At 37.1% G+C, this 18,052-nt stretch overlaps 1 protein-coding gene across 1 annotated transcript in view; it reads right to left on the bottom strand.

Annotated features, from left to right (window-relative positions):
• Nucleotides 1-883: 883 nt before the first annotated feature.
• The window catches only part of kcna4 (potassium voltage-gated channel, shaker-related subfamily, member 4), an 88,492-nt gene continuing 71,323 nt past the window's right edge, over nt 884-18,052 (bottom strand). Inside the window, exon 3 of the transcript XR_004949687.1 lies at nt 884-5,407. The gene's annotated coding sequence lies outside the window, so the exon portion shown is untranslated. The remainder of the gene's footprint in view (nt 5,408-18,052) is intronic.

The raw sequence follows: 18,052 nt of genomic DNA, 5'->3' as shown, positions 1-18,052 counted from the left end.
AATCATTTTGAGTTCTGGAAATTACTTTTGTTTTAGAAAGCATCTATGTTACATCATTATTTTGGAGTTGTGTTTTGGTTTCTAAAATGTAAGGTTGTTTTTTATTTTTATTTTTATTTTTTTGTTTTTGCGTTAAAGTCCCCCATGTCAATTTTTTTTCATTAAAATTTCTTTTTCCAAATTGTGCTTTAAGATTATGATGTTTTTAACCAACATTCCACAACCCAATTGTCTTAAAAAAATGTTTCATGTTGACCTAAAGCCTCTGTTTCCAAAGTCTACTCTGAGGGGGCGTGGCTTTTGGTGCCGAGCTGAGTAGCCCTGCCCCTAACAACCCCCCCCACGTCTAATTATAACAGTTCTGTGTCTCACTAGCGTAAATCTTCAACACTGCTACATAAAAATGTCAACCAATATTGGTAATGTCCAGCTGGATGTCAGCTCGGTTGAGGAAGTGAAAAGCTTCAAGGACCGAACTTACATTGATTTACAATCCTTTCCAACTGCGCTCAAATGAGCCGCCGTTTGCATTTCCACGGTCACATCAAGAAGCTCCGTAGAGATTTTCTCAGTCCTGCTACCGTAAGTATTGGATGAAACTCACACAAAAAATCCAGTGATGCTGATTTGACCACAGAAATGTGAACGGCGGCTCATTTGACTGCAGTCAATGTGAAGATACCATCTTCTCTTCTCCAGAACCTGAACTAGACACTAGGAACAGATGAGGGTTTAGTGCATGTGCAGCAGAGCTGTTGATGGAAAGAAGATCATTCATTCAAACAGAGTCTGTCCAAGACAGTTTGATTGACAGATTTAAAAGGAGAAATACTCGGAAATGCAAAAACAAAATTATTTCTTATGATTTTCTTATTATATTTGTTCTCTTTCATAAGAAAAATGCCACACATACATGTTCAAACTAAAAAAAAAAAAGTTTTTTCATCGCATGTGACTTTAAGTAATTTGTTGTTGTGTTTTGTACTTCAGGGCCACCGTACAATCCAAATGCCTAATAAGACCTGACTGAAGGCCAGACTAAATGACAGCGAACGATTTCAGCCTCCTAGCATCCTTCATGGGTAAAAACAGAAAACTGTTCTGGTGTTTCGAGTTCTGCTCAGAAAAACACCTACATGGATGTTATTCCATGTATTCATTTGACCCCCGCTCACGCCGCCGTTTCTGTTCGTTCAGCCTCAGCGTGTACAGCCTGACCTTTGTTCGCCTCGTTCTTCTTTACATGGCCTCTTAATTGGTTCCTCCTGCTCCAGTGATTAAAGCTGTCTCAGTGTCCTCCTAATAAATTATTCCAATGCATAGACTAAAGAAACTGTCTGGAGGTGTCCTGAAGTGTTCTCCTTGACTGGTTGCGGCTCCTTCCAGTATCAGTTCTGAGGCGCTCGTCGTACTCGTAGTAACCCAGCGGCGAGTTATCCTTTTCCACTGCATGTTTGCAGCTGACTCATTTGTCCCTTATTAACGTACAGCCAAGGCTGACTTCCAACCACCATTTAATGTCTGTATGATTAGTTCTGCAGCTACATCTCAGGTCTGTAAACACCCTGTGAGCTCATGTTCAGATTAGAGTCCCTGGGTCAAACCCCCTATTCCAACTCCACACTCCCCAGACTGATGAGGCCTCCGCTGATGGAGCGCTGCGAGCGTGGAACAGCTTGTGCTTCAGGCGCGTAATCTGACAAGATCAGTGTAACAAAATCATTCCAGGGGATGTATTTTTTCACACTGACTATGTTTTCATTTAATCCAACTCTGGAAAAAAATTGTTGACATGAGTATTATCGCTCTCATTTTTGTCTTCTACGTCAGTGGTGTGAATATGTCGTAATACGCTCAATAATAAACCAGTATTTGGTATTTGGTCTGGCTCTGCTTCAGCCTGCCAGCACCTCTATCCATGAAGGATGTTAGTCTTGTTTTTGCAATCTGTGCACAATTGGAGGTGTAATGACAGGAAGAGGTGGGAATAGGTTTGAAGACTTCCAGCTTTTGTTCATATGACCATAACTTAAAACATTTATTTGTTGTATGCATTTTCAACCAATTGATCATTAAAGTGTGATGGAATAGCAGGTATTTGGTAACTTCCTACCACCTTCCACAAGAAGCTCCTGACATCTATCCATCCATCTCCAGACCCCGCTGGGGTCCTGCAGGCGGGGCACACCCTGAACAGGTCCTCCTGACATCTCTACAAAACTAAATATTGATTTGTAAACGTTTGACACTAAGGAAAACTGAAACATTTTTGTTCAGAAGAATACCCTTTATGAGGTATTAAGGGAAGAAAATTGTCAAAGAATGCCAACTTTGGATTTTCTCCAACACGCACACACACACACCCACACACACACACACACACACACGTAACTCTAGATTCAAGCCTTTAGGTGCTATTATAGCAAACAATGTAAAGGATGTTCTGAAAGTAAATTATTTAGGAAAATAAAACACCGTCTTCATAAAAATATAGGATATCACTTACTACTACTACTGGCATGTCAGTGGACATCTCTAAACATTTCATTGAAAGGTCTAGTATATGTAGTGCTACGTTCGCACCGGGAATGTGATGCGCGTTCAAGAAAACGCTAAAAGCGTGATGTTCACACTGGACTCTTGGTACCTGATACTAGCACATGTACCGATTAGATATTCTCATTCACAACTCGTCACATATTTTGGCGTTTGGTTAAGGACCCTTCTGTGTCACGTTTTGATGTTTGGGGTTTCCACAACTCGTCGTTTTTGACACGCAGGCTGTTCCAATTGCATCAGGGGTTCAGACGTTTTGTCAAACGCGGAACTGGATGCAGTCTGAACCACGGGATGTGGCCGGTACCCAAACCCAGCACCCAAACCGTAGCCCAGTCCGCGACAGTACCGGTACCAGACGCGGATCAATACTGGTACCAGATGGGGATCGGTACCGTGTTCCACGGTTGGGTATTGAACAAGGATCAGAACCGGTACCAGATGAAGATTGGTACCAGACACAGATCAGTACCGGTATAAGATGTAGATTGGCACCAGACGCGGATCAGTGCTGTTACCAGATGTGGATTGGTACCGCGTACCACGTGACGTATATGGTACTGATCAGACCCATCTGGTACTGATCCGCGTAAGGAACCAGTACTGACGTGGACTGGGCTAGCTGGTGGTACGCTGTACCAATCCGCAGTACCGGTACTGATCTGCGTCTGGTACCAATACTGACCCCTGTCTGGTACTGATCCACATCTTGTATCGGTACTGATTCACGTCTGGTAATGATCTGTGTCTGGTACCCATACTGATCTGTGTCCGGTATTGTGTTAAGGTTAGGGTTAGAAGGAAAGCATTTGGACCCTACCCTCCATTGGAGGGTAGGATTTAGTGTACACTTCAGGGTACCGGTGTGGTCCACATCTCGGTACCGGTTTGTGGGTGGGCCTTGATTTAATTGGAACAGCCAGCATGTCAAAAAACAACGATTAGGGACACCCAAATGTACATTTTTGATGCGGAGAGGTCCTTAACTATGCATCAGAATGTGACAACTCAGGAATAAGAATGCGTCGGTACCAACAGTTGGAAGAGGTCCGGTGCAGTGTGGTACAGAAGTGATGCAAATCTTGTGACTCTTGTTCCTGGCATTTTTTTTCACAGCTATATTACAATGTATAAAAGACATGTTGTCATAGAATTCTGGCCGGGTAAAAACACCAATTATTGATTTCTCCTCCGTTATGAATTTTTAATAGTGTGGTATTTTCATGTTTTGAAAAGGATGGCATCTGTACGTCTCTACCAAATCCGAGTCCCTGATTGGTCAACTTGTTTAACTGTCAATATGTGTTTGATGGTTGCATGTTTTGTACGTAGAACCCAAAAAAGGGTCTTGAAAACTTGTGTAGCTACGCATGAACACAAGAGTTTTGATCATAGACTTTTTTTCTTTGAAAATGGTCTCTAGAACGCACATTGCCGAGGCCGGTGTGAACGTAACACCACTCAAGTCAACATTTCTCCAACAAGGCTGCTCGAACAACAGCAGCATTTTAGTTTCTGACAGAGCAAAACAAACAAGATGGTAAAATTCCAACAGGGATTTATATATATATGTAAAAAAACAAATAAACAAAAACAGGCAAAAGAAAATGACATTTCCAAAAACATGATTGATGAGGAACGTCGGAGCAGCATTCGTAACAATAAGAACATGATTGTATCTGCGAGGACAAACCAAATACAGACCATTATGGTTGATGGTTCTAACAGTCAAAGAAAGTAAAAAGTCTCAAATTACTCTATCTGAAACACATCTTCTGACACACAAGTATAAATGTCTGATATTTACATTTTTTTTCCCTAATCAGTGTGCATCTATGTCACAACATTTTCCAGAAGTCCACAACTTACAATAAACTCAGGGTTTCACCTTTGGTTATGTAATTATCAAGGCTAGGTTTAAAAAAATATAGAACACATGTTACTTTTGCATACAGGTAAATTTAGAGTGAAAACATATCAACAAAGCAGCTGGTCGGCTCTAAATTTGCATCTGTGGAAAAAAAAAATTATAAATAATAATAAAAGTACTTTTGTCTTTATGTTCACCCATTTTTATCTGCCAGTTGTCTATGGTAGAAATGGCAGATCTTTGTGATGGATGTTTATGTTCCTGACATCTTTGCTTAAGTGGATTGTAATGGATGTTCTCCATCTGAGTGCTGCATTGAACCAGAAAGGGTCTCCCAACCATTCATGCATTGTCTGAATGAGGATTGTATGTGCTGTGATGGGGAATTAAGGTGTTTTTTTTTGTTTTTGTTTTGTTTTTTTTGCCAGCATTTGATTAAACAACAGAGGCCAGCCTTAGTGAGGCTGGAAGTACGAAACAAGGTAAAAAGTGCCGGCTGCATAAAAGCAGAGAGCAGCCTCACCGTTTAATGACACCTACAAAGCCGACCCAACTAAAACATGTTGACGGTACAACCAAATGTTTTCTCTATCTTATTAAAATATTCACATCTGTTCCATACAAGACACTTTTTTTCACATGTAAAGAAAACATCTGTAAGTTCTTATAAGTCTCTCAGTATTGTCGCTTCTTACGTCTGTATTTGTAGCAATTAAGGCAATCATTTTGGGGGGAGTGGGGGGTGGGGTCACGACTTACTCTATGCCACCTCCAGTCTCAACCCATGAAGGTTTGTCCACTGAGACATAACAGCAGCTTTGATCTCCTCTCAAAAGTTTCCAAAAGTCCCGTTCCGCTGACGCTTTGCAGAGTCCGCTCGCGCCGCCGTCGATGGGGTCACAATGTTTCGCTTGTTCTCTTCGGTTTCCGGACGTGTCGGGGGAGAGGGAGTTTCTTGCTCACTTCTTGTTACTGGCAGCACTGGAGCAAAGAGAGAAACAGATGGAAAAGTGTCATCAGTCTTCATCTTAACATTGTCTGATTGAAGATAGTCATTTGACACAAATACAAAGCTGTTTGTAAATATTTTAGTGTTGTCTCAACAATGTCAAAACTTCCTTTAAAACTATATATTTTTTTAACTTCTTCAATAAAGGAAATTGAGACGTATTTCTAGTAAAAAGTTCAACAGAAACAGCCAGATCTTCAACCTTCCAACAGTTCTGATGCAGCAATACGAGTATGAAAACACACACACATTCCAAAAAGCAAGAGGGTGCACTTAGAAATATAACAACTGAATCCATTGACAGACAAGAACATTTTTAGAACATGTTTCGTTCTTTTTTAGTTGAAAAAATAATGTTTTTCTTTTAAAAAAAAGTACATCTTAGCAGCGTTTCCATTACACATATGCGCAAAACTTTATCAAAATTCTAAAAAAAAAGTTTCATATTGACACAGTTTACATTAAATTATAATTATGCAAATAAACCCAGAACAACTCAGGCGGTAAGTCATTAAAAACACTGCGATGGATAAGATTTTTTTTTTTTATTCACTAAAAGGGAGCATTTGAGTGACGAAGCAGTGTGGCGCGTGGGTAGTGCAGATTCAGTCTCAGATGGACGTGAGAAACCCATTCAGCTGTATTTAAAAACAATAACCATTCTAACAAGTGGTCAGCTGGACCTTTTTTTGTTTGAAAACACAACAAGTTCAATTCAAGTTTGTGACGGCACTCGCGCTCATCCTAAAAGGAGACTCGTGAGTCTAATTCAGGCTGGAAGCTGCAAATGTGTGGCTACAGATGAAGCGAAGATGAAATGGTGATTTTACAGGGGAGGAGCTGTACGATTCCGTATGATATGTAACTTATAATGAGCTGTGACGCTGTGGGATCTCTCACTGTGCAGCGCTCAGGACAGACACTTCCTACCAAGAAGCAAATTTGAAAAAAGGGGTTTTCATTGCAGCTTTATGAAAAATCTCCATTTCGATACGCCCCAAAAACCACCTCCACTAAGCGCAAAAACTTTTTTTCTATTAATGCAAGTTTTTTAAAAATTTTCCAATTAAGAGAATTTGTTATTGAAAATCCAATTTGCAAAATATCAGAGTTAATGGAAACGCAACTACTGCCTTAATTAGACTACGGCCCCAAATCCCAAAATGTCACCGCCTAGCAACCTGAATGCAAGTTTTTTATTAAGTTTGGGAGGTAGCGGTATTTGTACTCAGATGTCACACATTGGCCACAGAGGTTTTCAGTAAAAGTTTAAATTTGTCTCTAAAACTTGACATCAGTTAGTAGCTGCCCGTATAGATTTCACGGTTTCAAGCCCAGTGAGGCGGAGATGATGTCAATACAAAATCAGGGCCAGTCAAAGGTCGAGGGTGCCCAGAGTCGCCATTCATATCAGGTCCATGACCAGTAGCCCAGAACTATATAAAAAGTGGGACGTTCTGCACGCCTGACGGCCGCTTGATTTCTACCGTCTACATTTATGACAACGCCAACTATTTTCTAAAAGAATCGGCCGTTAGCATGAAATCTTGGTGATGCATATATGGCAGTTGTATTTATTGACCCTGCATTAGGAAGGAGCTATTTCTACTATTTTTTTTTCTTGCCTACCAAAAAACTGGGTTTAGGCAAATGCACTTCCACAGTTTACATCTAGCAAAATAAGTAATGCCTTAGTTGCATGCACCTGCTCAGGTGCTGCGGGATTTTGGGTTGTCTAGGTCGAGGTCATGAAAATGGATTGTGCCATTGTCGTGTGTGTGGGAAATGTGTTGTGAATATTTGTATGAATAATGTAAGTTACACACATGACGTACGATGTCCGCTCGATACACTCCTGGCATTATTAAGGTCTTATTGACTGTGTGCAAATACTGCAGTCATGAGTGCATAAGAGTCTGTATCCCCACCCAAACTGTACTCTAAATGTCTAATTTCCTCATCCACAATGGGTATGCAAGGGGGCGTGCTTATCCCTTGAACATCTCTAACAACATATTTGCACAGTGGGCAGGTTTCAGGCAAGTTGTTTAAAAAAGAAAACTTGTCTGACGTGTCTGAGCTTCAACTACTTCACCCTTACTTATCCTTGCCTGCATGTTGCGTTCGCAACGACTTGTTGCCAGCAGCATACCCGTAGAAAAAATTGTGCATGAACATTTTTGTTGTCTACAATGTTGACATTTTTAGCAGGTCACTTGCACGCCCCATACAGGTTTGAATGTTTTTTGGCCCGCAGACAGGCAGTTTCCATCTGTACATGTAGTTGTGACTAAAGCTTAAGTAAAGTTTATCTATATAACACTTTTCCTGTTTAACGTGTTTACCATATTTTACCCTCCTCTGGGGGAGGGGTGAGCTACAGACACAGCTGCACTCAGGAACCATTTGGCGGTTTGACCCCCAATTGAACCCCTTAATGCTGCATGTTAGGTCAAGTATAACTCGGCAAAAGATTTGAACGCACAACCTTCCAGTTTCAGGGCGGACACTCTACCACAAGGCCACTAAGCTCATTTTCACAATGCAAAGAAGCACCCTGAGAAGGACTCTGCACTCAGGCGTCCTCTTGCTTGCAGTGATGAGAACTACTACAGCTGCTTAAAAAAGACACACTCAAAATGTATGGGAGCAAGTCTGTGCAGGACTGAGGCAAAAAATGATCCAGGGACTGGAACCACACGACTGCAGAATATACATCAAGCTGCATTTCTGCTGTTCATGAATATAAATAACTTGAATCATGAAGATTTGTGTTTATGTTTTACAGTTTTTATTAAAGTAGGAAAAGTCACCAGTTATGTGATGATGCAGATGCTACAATCAGAAAACTCTTAACTCTTTAATGCAAGCATCAGACAACACTCTTACTGCTTCTTTGGAATCTATTTTCGGTAGTTTTTTTTTTTCTTCCATACTTATTTTCTTGTCAATAAATATCTGATTATGATTTAAAAGGAGTTTGGTTAAGAATGTCCCAATCTGTTTTTTTTAGGCCCAATCTAATTCAGAATTATTTGAGTTTGAGTATTTGCCGGTACTAAGTGCCAATCTGATACTTTATGACACATTTTAAAAATGAACACACTTATTAAACAGAAGCAGGTTGTCTAAGAGTTTACATAATTATTTGCCTTTTATCATTTAACCCTTAAACAGAGCACTTCTGTGAACAATCAGAAGTAGTTCAAGTAGCAAAAAGGTTAACTATTAATTAGTAAAATTATGTGATAGTTTGTCATGTGAAAAAGCAAAGTGACTGACTAGTTTTAGTATCTTCAGAACGATTGAACATTTTTGATCAGATGTGATTCAAATCTCCTTCAAAATTCCTTAAGATGAATGACTTTCATCTAAAATTGTTGTTGTAGTATGAATATGATGAGTTTTCATGACTACCTCATATCAATGGAACAATTTAATAGTTTTGGTTGTTTTTTAGAGATTATTATGGGATGCTTTTTTAACCTCTTAAGATCTGCTGCCAACATGAGCGAACATGACATTCAGGGTTTTATTACCACAGTCAGTATTTATGCTTAACTGTGGATCCGCTAAATAAATGAATATTAATAATAATACCAATAATAATAAATCATAATAGTACATAAAATAAAACAAAGTAAACACAAATACTTAAAAATATACATGATTAATTATCAATAAATAATAAATAAATAAAGTAAAAAATAAAAGAAAAGTGAAATACATAAATAATAATAAATAAATACACTAAATACCTGAATGTAAAAAAATAACAAAAATAAAACACATAAATAATAATTAATAAAAAAAATCAAATGATTAAAGTAAAAAAAAAAATGTAACAAAAATAAAATACCTAAAAAATAATTAATGCTAAATACATAACATAAATTAAAGTAAAAAATAAACAAAAATATGAAACATACATTTTAATTAATAAATAATAATAAATAAATCTGATAAATCAAATGCAAAAAAAATACGAAAATAAAATACATAAATGCACTTCATTTTTTCGGTAAAACAGACTTAAAAACATCCTTTGGAACATGTGAATGTGAGAGTTTTGACAGTGGAAACCATAAACGCTCAATTACGAGTTCTTGCGTAGACTTTTCAAACTGGAAGTGGTCTCTTGAACGCTCCTTGCAGAGGACTCTGAGCGTAGCTTGTTTTGCTTCTCTTGTGAATCTGAAGCAAAGTCAGCGTTGCTTTAGTTTTCATGAATTCCATTACCACAGATTCTCAAAGATTTCCCTAAATTGTTTCACAACTTTTTATGTCCCATAAATAAAAATATTGGACAATTACTAAAATGTAAAATCAAATACAGAATCACCGTCTCACAGCACTGAAGCAAACAGAAGTGAAATGTGTTTTGGCTTTACCTCCTCCAGGGCCAAAGATTGAGCAGAATAACTGTTGTGTGTTCCAGCTTTTGTGCTTATTAAGATGCACACTATTAGAGACAAGCATCCTATTTAAACACAGCAGCTGTTGTATAATTCTCCACCTCAATAATTTAAGGATTTCTACATCGTCTCCCAGGAAATAAAGACATTCCGTATCAAATCATTGCTGCAGCAGGAAAAAGGCAATTACAGCAAATGTAGTGTTTGTTTTTATTTAACTCCCTTATTAAGGCTCTGCAGCTGAATTTGCACTTGTTTTGCATTTGTTTACTCTTGAATTACGGTGTCTGAAGTGCTAAGTGAACCAATGGCATATCCAACAGTCAAGCAATTATCAACAATTTACTGCATATTAAATTTATTGTGTTGAATAATAGAGGAGTGGTCGTTTTGTCCTCTGACAAGACTACGTGTCTGTCAGGGTGATCCACATTTGTTCATTCTGAAACTAAAGGTTTTAAAGGTCACATTCAAAACATGATTTAATGAAATAATGCCAACATTTAAAGTAAATTTTTTATAACTTTTAGGATAGCTACGTGGTCAAAGAATGTGAAGTTTTCATGATGACCTACCACAGTCCTGGACTGATTTTGCAATTCTCCGCCTAGGAGTGAGAATTTTACCCCCAACACAAAACGTACCAAAATGAGCAAACACCTAGTTCAACAGTGGAAAGGAATTTTGGGGTATACCAAAATAATGATGACATCACAGCAGCAGAAACTGTCAAAAATATCAAAATCTCTTATGGGATTCAAAAACTCCACTAACAAAACCAAAACACGTGTGTTGGGGATATCTTACACACGTTTTGGAACTATTAAGGGATGGCTACAGGTCCTATGACTTGGCGGCCATTTTGTGGCAAAGGGTAAAATTTGACGATTTTCGCATATTTCCAAAATACAGGAAAAAAAAATAGTTAGTGCAATCTTCATAAAATTTCGCACATGCACCACAATGTTACATCTACAACCATAACTGTATTTTTGTTGACCTTTGACCTCAAGAAGAGGCTGCCACCTTGAAAAATGAAACAGTACGAGCTATCCCCTACTATACCCATGAAAACGAGCGGGTCCTCACCATCTGAGGTAGCATTGTGAGACAGCCCCCTCCAGGGAGAGTCTGTTCTGCCAGCACCGTCCCCAGTCTAACACCAACACTTCATTTCTCCATGGATTTTAGATGCAGAATACCGTATATCTTCCAATTGCTTCCCGTCTTCAATCAGTTCCAACTCAAACGGAGCACCTTTAAGACTGCAAAGGGATGTAGTGAATGTGGGACATACAAATCCGCTTGTGGCTTTAATTTCATTTTATAATTTTATTATTTGGTTCACACACAAAAAGAGTTTATACTCCAAAAACTTTATACCCTCTTTTTTGTGACAGTAAAATCCGGATCTCTTTGCACTGGACAGAAATAAAAATGAAGAGCGCATTATAAAACATTTAGTTTTACCGACCACAAAGAGCTGCCAAACAAGTTGATCCTCATTTGTTTGGCATGCATTTCATATGAAAAGTTTCCCATATTGATTCAGTTTGATTGCTGCATTAGTTCAAACATTTTGAACTTTTTATAAGCACTTAATCAATGGAAAAACACACAGATTTGTAAATGAAAAAACATATTATAAATACAGTTTTCTATTTTCTCTTGTCAAAGTAGAAGGTAAAAAAGATGTGTCCGCTGGACTCAAAGATTCTCTTCTCCAAGAGGCTTTCTACGGTGGCCCTGAAGTACAAATCACACCAACAAATCACTCAACACAAAAATAATAAAAATTAAAACAGCAAATACGTAAATAAAAACATTAAATTTGAGACGAATTAATAAGTTAATTATTAATGAATAAAAAAATGAAATGATGATATAGGTTTTTTGGCATAAAGTGATACTAGATATCATCAATCAATCGATTTCCAACATTTTATTTTTATTTCCAGAAAATACTTTTGATTTCCAAACTGTTTCTTTTTCATTTGGTTTCTTTTTTTTGGAATTGTGTTTTGATTTCTGGAACTTTATTTTAATTTCCAAAGTGGGATCTCCATTATTTATTTTGCTTTTTTATTTAGTGATCTTTAAAATGTTTTGCTGTTGTAATTTGTACTTCAGGGCCACCGTAGCTTTCTCCACTCGGGCTTTCTCAGGTAACCACCTTTTTTATATTCTACTTCCATGGAATCAACCTGGATGAATGACATGTTTGGATCCTAATAATAGGTATTTATAGTTGGGAGTACCCGTATCGCCTGTGGAAACAAACGTACGGCCTGGAGGAAACAGATTCTGCATGCAGGGCATTTTTGCACATGAACCAGAAAGAGTGACAAGTGAAGTAGGTGCTGGCTTTGACGGCAGGTTTACACGTGTTCCTCACAGTGGGAGGCTCTCCACATGAGACGCGTTCTCGCTACTGGAAATACTGTGGCATGACACTCTGGAGGAGTGCAAGACATGAAGTCAGATGTTGACAGGCTCGTGCTATTTTTGTTTACAGCAAATCAAGGATCAGACTACCTATTTGATCATAGGCAGGAATGCTTTTGTGTCTCTGTCAACAGCGTGTAATTATGAGAAGGGTCAACGGCTGATAGAATCCAGCAGAAAAGGCAGCTCCAGACTTCACTGCTGACACATCAGCCATCCTCTGCATATGCATGACTTGGTCTGAGAAAGCAGGAGAGTCTGTGGCATCGTCATTAAGACATGCTGCTTCTGATGAGAAAATGTGGCACATTCATTCACAGCTGAATTATTAGTTTGGCTAATAATGTCAGCTGTCATCAAAACAAAATCGTATGAGTAATGAAGGATCTTTCACATTAAAAGCAGGAGAAGAGAAAAAAAATGTTTTTTTTTTCTTTTTTTTAGCAAAACGGGATTTTTTTTTAAATAGAATAATAAAATATTAGTTAACATCAGTATATCGCACTTCAATAACTGTGAAATGCAGGCACATTACTTGTTATGTGTTCTCAACCCTCTAGCTTCATGTAATGGATTCTAAACACTGTGGAGTTCATTCATGCCTTTAAGACCCACTTTAATGAAAATTGTGTTTTTTCTGAGAATGGAGGACATATATTGAGAAGATGAAGATCAAAATAGCATTTCTGAGTATTTTTTATTCAAATTGTTGTAATCAGGACCAGACAAAAAATGCTGTTTGAAGTGTAGTTGTGACATAGAAACTACAATCAACAGACCACTAGCTTCCTGCTCCGTTCCATTCACTTGTAGACAAATAAATCCATGTTTGATCTTACATCTTTGTTTTCCTCATCTGAGCTGGCATCTGGCTCAACTGGATATCTCCAATATTGCTCACTATTTTTGTTGCACAAAAATGTTAGATGACGGGCTGTAAGCTAGCAGGAGAGAGTAAACAGATGGATGATGGGAAATGGGGTGGGCTTGCTCAGAGGCAAATTTCTAACAATCTCCTCCTGCTCTGTAGAAACTATGTTCTGTTTTTATATTGTGTTTTACTGTGAAGCACTTTGTGATTTTTTAATCTTGAAAGTTGCTAAATACATAAAGGTTATTATTATTATTATCATTATTATTATATAAAACAACTGTTTTCTTTTTATTTTGGCTAAAAATGACACAATCCTAATTAAAAGACCACTGGGAACACGTTTACAGTAGATCAAAAGATGATTTGAGCATTTATTATAAACATCCTTCATTTTGTTTATGCAGAATCCAAAAAATCACATGGATTTGCTGGAAGGATTTTTGTCCACTGCAGACCAAAAAAGTTTTTGTTCTACTAAATTTGAATACCGTTTTTAGTCATTCATATGATTTTAAATTAGTGTTCGATATCCAAACACTGGCTGTGCCTGCAGTCGCCAAAGGCAGTGATGGAGGGAAATTTCTCCACCAGGGCTACTTTTTCAGACCCCATCTCTTTAGGTGACAGAACCCCGATGTCAAATGAGGACCAAAAGTCAGAAACAGAAGAATTTTGATCTGAAAGTGTAAAAAGGTCAAAGCAGAAAAATAAATATGTCTTCTGAAACTTAAAAAGTAACTATTCAAACTTTATAAAACATTGTGAAAGTGTGACTTTCGAAAGCTAGTAGCTTAAATTTAACGTCATCATATTATTTTATGAGATCATTTATTAAACATTTAAATATTAGGAACAATCTTGAGACTTCCAGTTATTATTTGTCTCATGTTCTATAAAATCAGTTCTGCACAAAAGGCACACTTAGCTTACAAGAAATTAAAGTGCGCTTAATCTTTAAAAAAAACAAACAAAAAAAAACTGTGTGTCGGTGTAGTCCCAGAGGTCCGTTTTTTTTTTTTTCGTGTTGCAAGGAAGCTTGGATTTGGAAGAAACAGGTAAAGGTTATTGTTAACGTGTGAAAAGTAGCTGCAGGGATAAGCTTAAATAAGCATTAGCCTCTGCCTATCCACTTCTCAAACATGTATTTTTGAGTTCAGTTTAAGAGAGTCTTTTAAAAATGTATTCATTTATTTCTTATTTAATTTGAATTATTTTGTAGCGTTTTACATGTTTCATTTTACATGTTTGAAATAAATCTAAAATCTAAATCAAAAAGATGCTAACAAGGCTAACATGTAGCGTGTTAAAACAAAAACAATGAATGCAGTAAATCATATCTGACTTAATGACAAATGTATCTCTAGCTTGACAATGAAATTGCAAAAATTGGATTTGTGGTAATAAATTCTCCTAATGGAAACACAATAATTAAAAGAAAACTCGCATTCATCAAATAACGTTTTTGCTCTAGGAGGAGGTACTTTTTGAAGAGTATTGAAATAAACTTCCCAAAACTGCAATGGAAACCCTTTTTTTTAATTAAATGAGCCACATGCACTCTTAGTTCCTTGGGCACTGCACAACATGCGCCACTAAAGGTCTCACAGCATCACACAGCTCATCTAAAGTTAAGCTTTTCATGCAGAATTGTTGAATCTACAGCTGCTCTGTGAAATCATCAACCACCATTTCCTAAAATCTCTTCATCCGTAGCCCCTCCCACAAAGCTTGCCGCTCCATGGCCTGAGTAAGACGCCAACGTCTCCTTTGATAGATGATGATGAGTGCTAGTGCTGTGGTGGAAATTTGGATGCATCTGCTGTAAATCAAAGTATTGTTCACATCCATCGCCATGTTTTTGAATGACTTATCGCATGAGTTGTTTATGTACATAATTATGCTTTAATGGAAACTTTATAACTGCAAAATTGTGTTTTTTCAACATTTCTAGAAGTTTGACAAAGTTTTGTGCAAATGGAAACCCAGCTATTGGCTATTTTGTTTCACTTAAAGCACCTTATATATAACATAGGTTCAAAAATATGGTAGCTGGTGACTTGTGGTTTTTCAGCATAATAACAGAGGTAATGGAGAACAGTCTAAAATGCATTATGGGATTTTTAGAGGTCCGAAGCATGAAATTAATTGAAGGAACAAACCTGCAGGCGGTTGATTAAATTAATACCCACATTTCTTTACTCAACAGCTCATTCGCTTGATTTTTGAAAAATCAGTTTTTAAGACAAACAGCTTTTGTGATTGCAGTCTTTTTCTTTTTTTCCCTATAAAAACAAGTAGAACTATGGCCTTCGTTACATCATTATTTCCTCTTTTGGTCAAAAGGTGACAGTTTTACCTCAAAAAGTTCATGACCATTTTCCTTAATTTCTAACAAAAACACAAAAAGGATATTAAAGCCTTCCAGAGGAAGCCAAACTGACTAATAGCTAACTGAAAAATTATCACACTGTTCATTTTTAAGAAGCATGTGCACATGAAGTCACGTCAAAGCTACAGCATTTTCAAATCCTTCAATCCCTTGTGCATAATCCTCTTTCTTAAGCAAGTATGTGGCTAACATCGGAAGAACAGAGTTGGAAGTTGGCTCCAAAAAAAGCTTAATCTAGTTTTTCCTTCATATTCATCTGCATATTAAGTGTGAAGTTCAGGTTCTGCAAACTCTAGTATCCAGGGAAGCTGTATGCTTCCAGCAGATCCAGGCTAATGAGCTGCTTGATTGTCAAATTTACACAAGTAAATGTTGGCTGCTCAGCACCAATGTTAATACACTGAAGTAGGCCTGGTTTTAACATTAAAAGTGCTTCTGTATTATGGAGCAAACACAAATCATTTAATTTCACAACTGAGTGCTTTCCTTGTAGGTTTTCTTTCATGGACGAACCATCTTTTTCTGAATTAAATGAGCCCGTATTTTGTTTTTGTGCATGTTCATAGTGGATGTGTTCACAAACTGGCATGTCTCCGGCTAAGAAAAGCAAGGCAGGCAGGTTTTCCACATGGACAGAGCGCTAAAATCTGTAGTTCAGACTGGGAAAAACTTTTCAGGAGGGCAACTGGGTGAGGAGGGCATTGGCAGCAAAAGCTATTACAGCTAAATCAAGCTGGGAAATGAGACATAACAGCTTCCTATTACTTGTTACCTTCCTTCTACATCAAGCCTGCAGGGTCTTGTTAACCCTAACTAACAGTTTTTTAAAGAGACAGGTAAAAAATGAATGTGATTTTTTTGGGGGGCCTCGTGGTCTATAAGATCTTCCATAACTGTTTGACTTCTTTTTTTAGGCTCTAAAGCTGTCAGCGGCCCCAAAGGCTAATTATGATTTAAATTCAGTACAAATAACAGATGTTTTAGTAGTGGGCTCACAGAGAGTAATTTATCATGATCATTGCTCCTATTTAAGGACATGTGAAAAATAAGAGCAAAATAGTTTCCAAATATAACTTAAGGAAGAAAAAGATCTTAAGGATGTTAACATAGTACAGAGCTCTGGGTACAAAATTTAGAAAATAAAACTAAACGGTTCTCTCAAAATAATTTTTGGGAACAAATTGTGCACATAAATTAGCTTCATGTGATGTGAAATTAGTATGTTTTGGGCCTAAATTAGTATTTTAGTATATTCAATTACTACTACCAATTTGTGGCCATAAAAAACTAAGTCTGGGCACAAAATGCTAGTTTGTGAGCACAAATCTAATTTGTTATAACAAAATGCTAATTCATGAACATATAATGCTACTTTGTGCACACAAATTAGTAATTCGTTCAAAGAAAATGTTAAATTCTGGGTACATAATGCTTATTTCTGTCCACGAAATACTAATTTGTGTACACTAAATGCTAATTTGTGTCCGCAAAATATGAATTTGTGTCTAAAAATTAACATTTTGCGCAAATAAAATGTTAATTTGTGCCCGCGAAATACTCTTGTGTACAGAAAATGCTAATGTGTGCGCTCAAAATGCTAATTTGTGCACACAAAAGACTATGTGCAAACAAAATTCCAATTTGTCCACAAAATGCTAATCTGTGTGCTCTGAATGCTAATGTGTGCCAACAAAATGCAAATATGTAACTTTAAAATACTATTTTGAGCCTACAAATTACTTATTTGGGTACACTAAATGCTAACTAACGTGTGTACTCAAAATGCTAATCTGTGCCCACAAAATATGAATTTGTGTCCAAAGTATAAAAATGTGTTCAAACAAAATGCTAATTTGTGTCCACAAAAGAATATGTACAAACAATATTCCAATACGTGCTCACAAAATTCTAATTTATATCCTCAGAATGCAAACATGTGCCCACAAATGCTAATTTGTTGCATTAAAGTACTAATTTGTGCACACATAATACTAATTTGTGTATACTAAGTGCTAATTTATGTACTTCAAATACTAATGTGTGTGCACAAAATGATGATTTGAGCCCCCCCCCCAAAAATTTAATTTTGTGCAAAAAATTGTTTAATATGTGCCCACAAAATGCTAATTTGTGTGATCAAAATGATAACATGTATGCTCAAAATGTTACGTACCCACAAAATGCTAATTTGTATTAAAAAATGCTAATTCGTGTACACAAAAGACACATTTTTGGCCACAAACTACTGATTTTTTCTCACAAAATTCTAATTTGTATGAAAAAATACTAATGTGTCACCTTAAACAACTATTCGTGAGCACATTTTTTCGTTTATTTAGAAATTCAAGGAAGAAAAATGTTTTTGTTTGCTTGTTTTAAATGTCATGTCCAGGTCTGCATACTACAGTAGAAAGCCCCAAACATTATTTGAGTCTTTCTGTGACACTTAAGTTTCTGGCATCAAAGTGTTTTTGTTCACACTCAAATGTGTCAA

The sequence above is a fragment of the Oryzias melastigma genome, linkage group LG3 (genome assembly GCF_002922805.2).
Source record: "Oryzias melastigma strain HK-1 linkage group LG3, ASM292280v2, whole genome shotgun sequence".
Taxonomy (NCBI): domain Eukaryota; kingdom Metazoa; phylum Chordata; class Actinopteri; order Beloniformes; family Adrianichthyidae; genus Oryzias; species Oryzias melastigma.
Note: the sequence above shows the minus strand (reverse complement) of the source record. Positions and strands in the feature narration are given on the sequence as shown.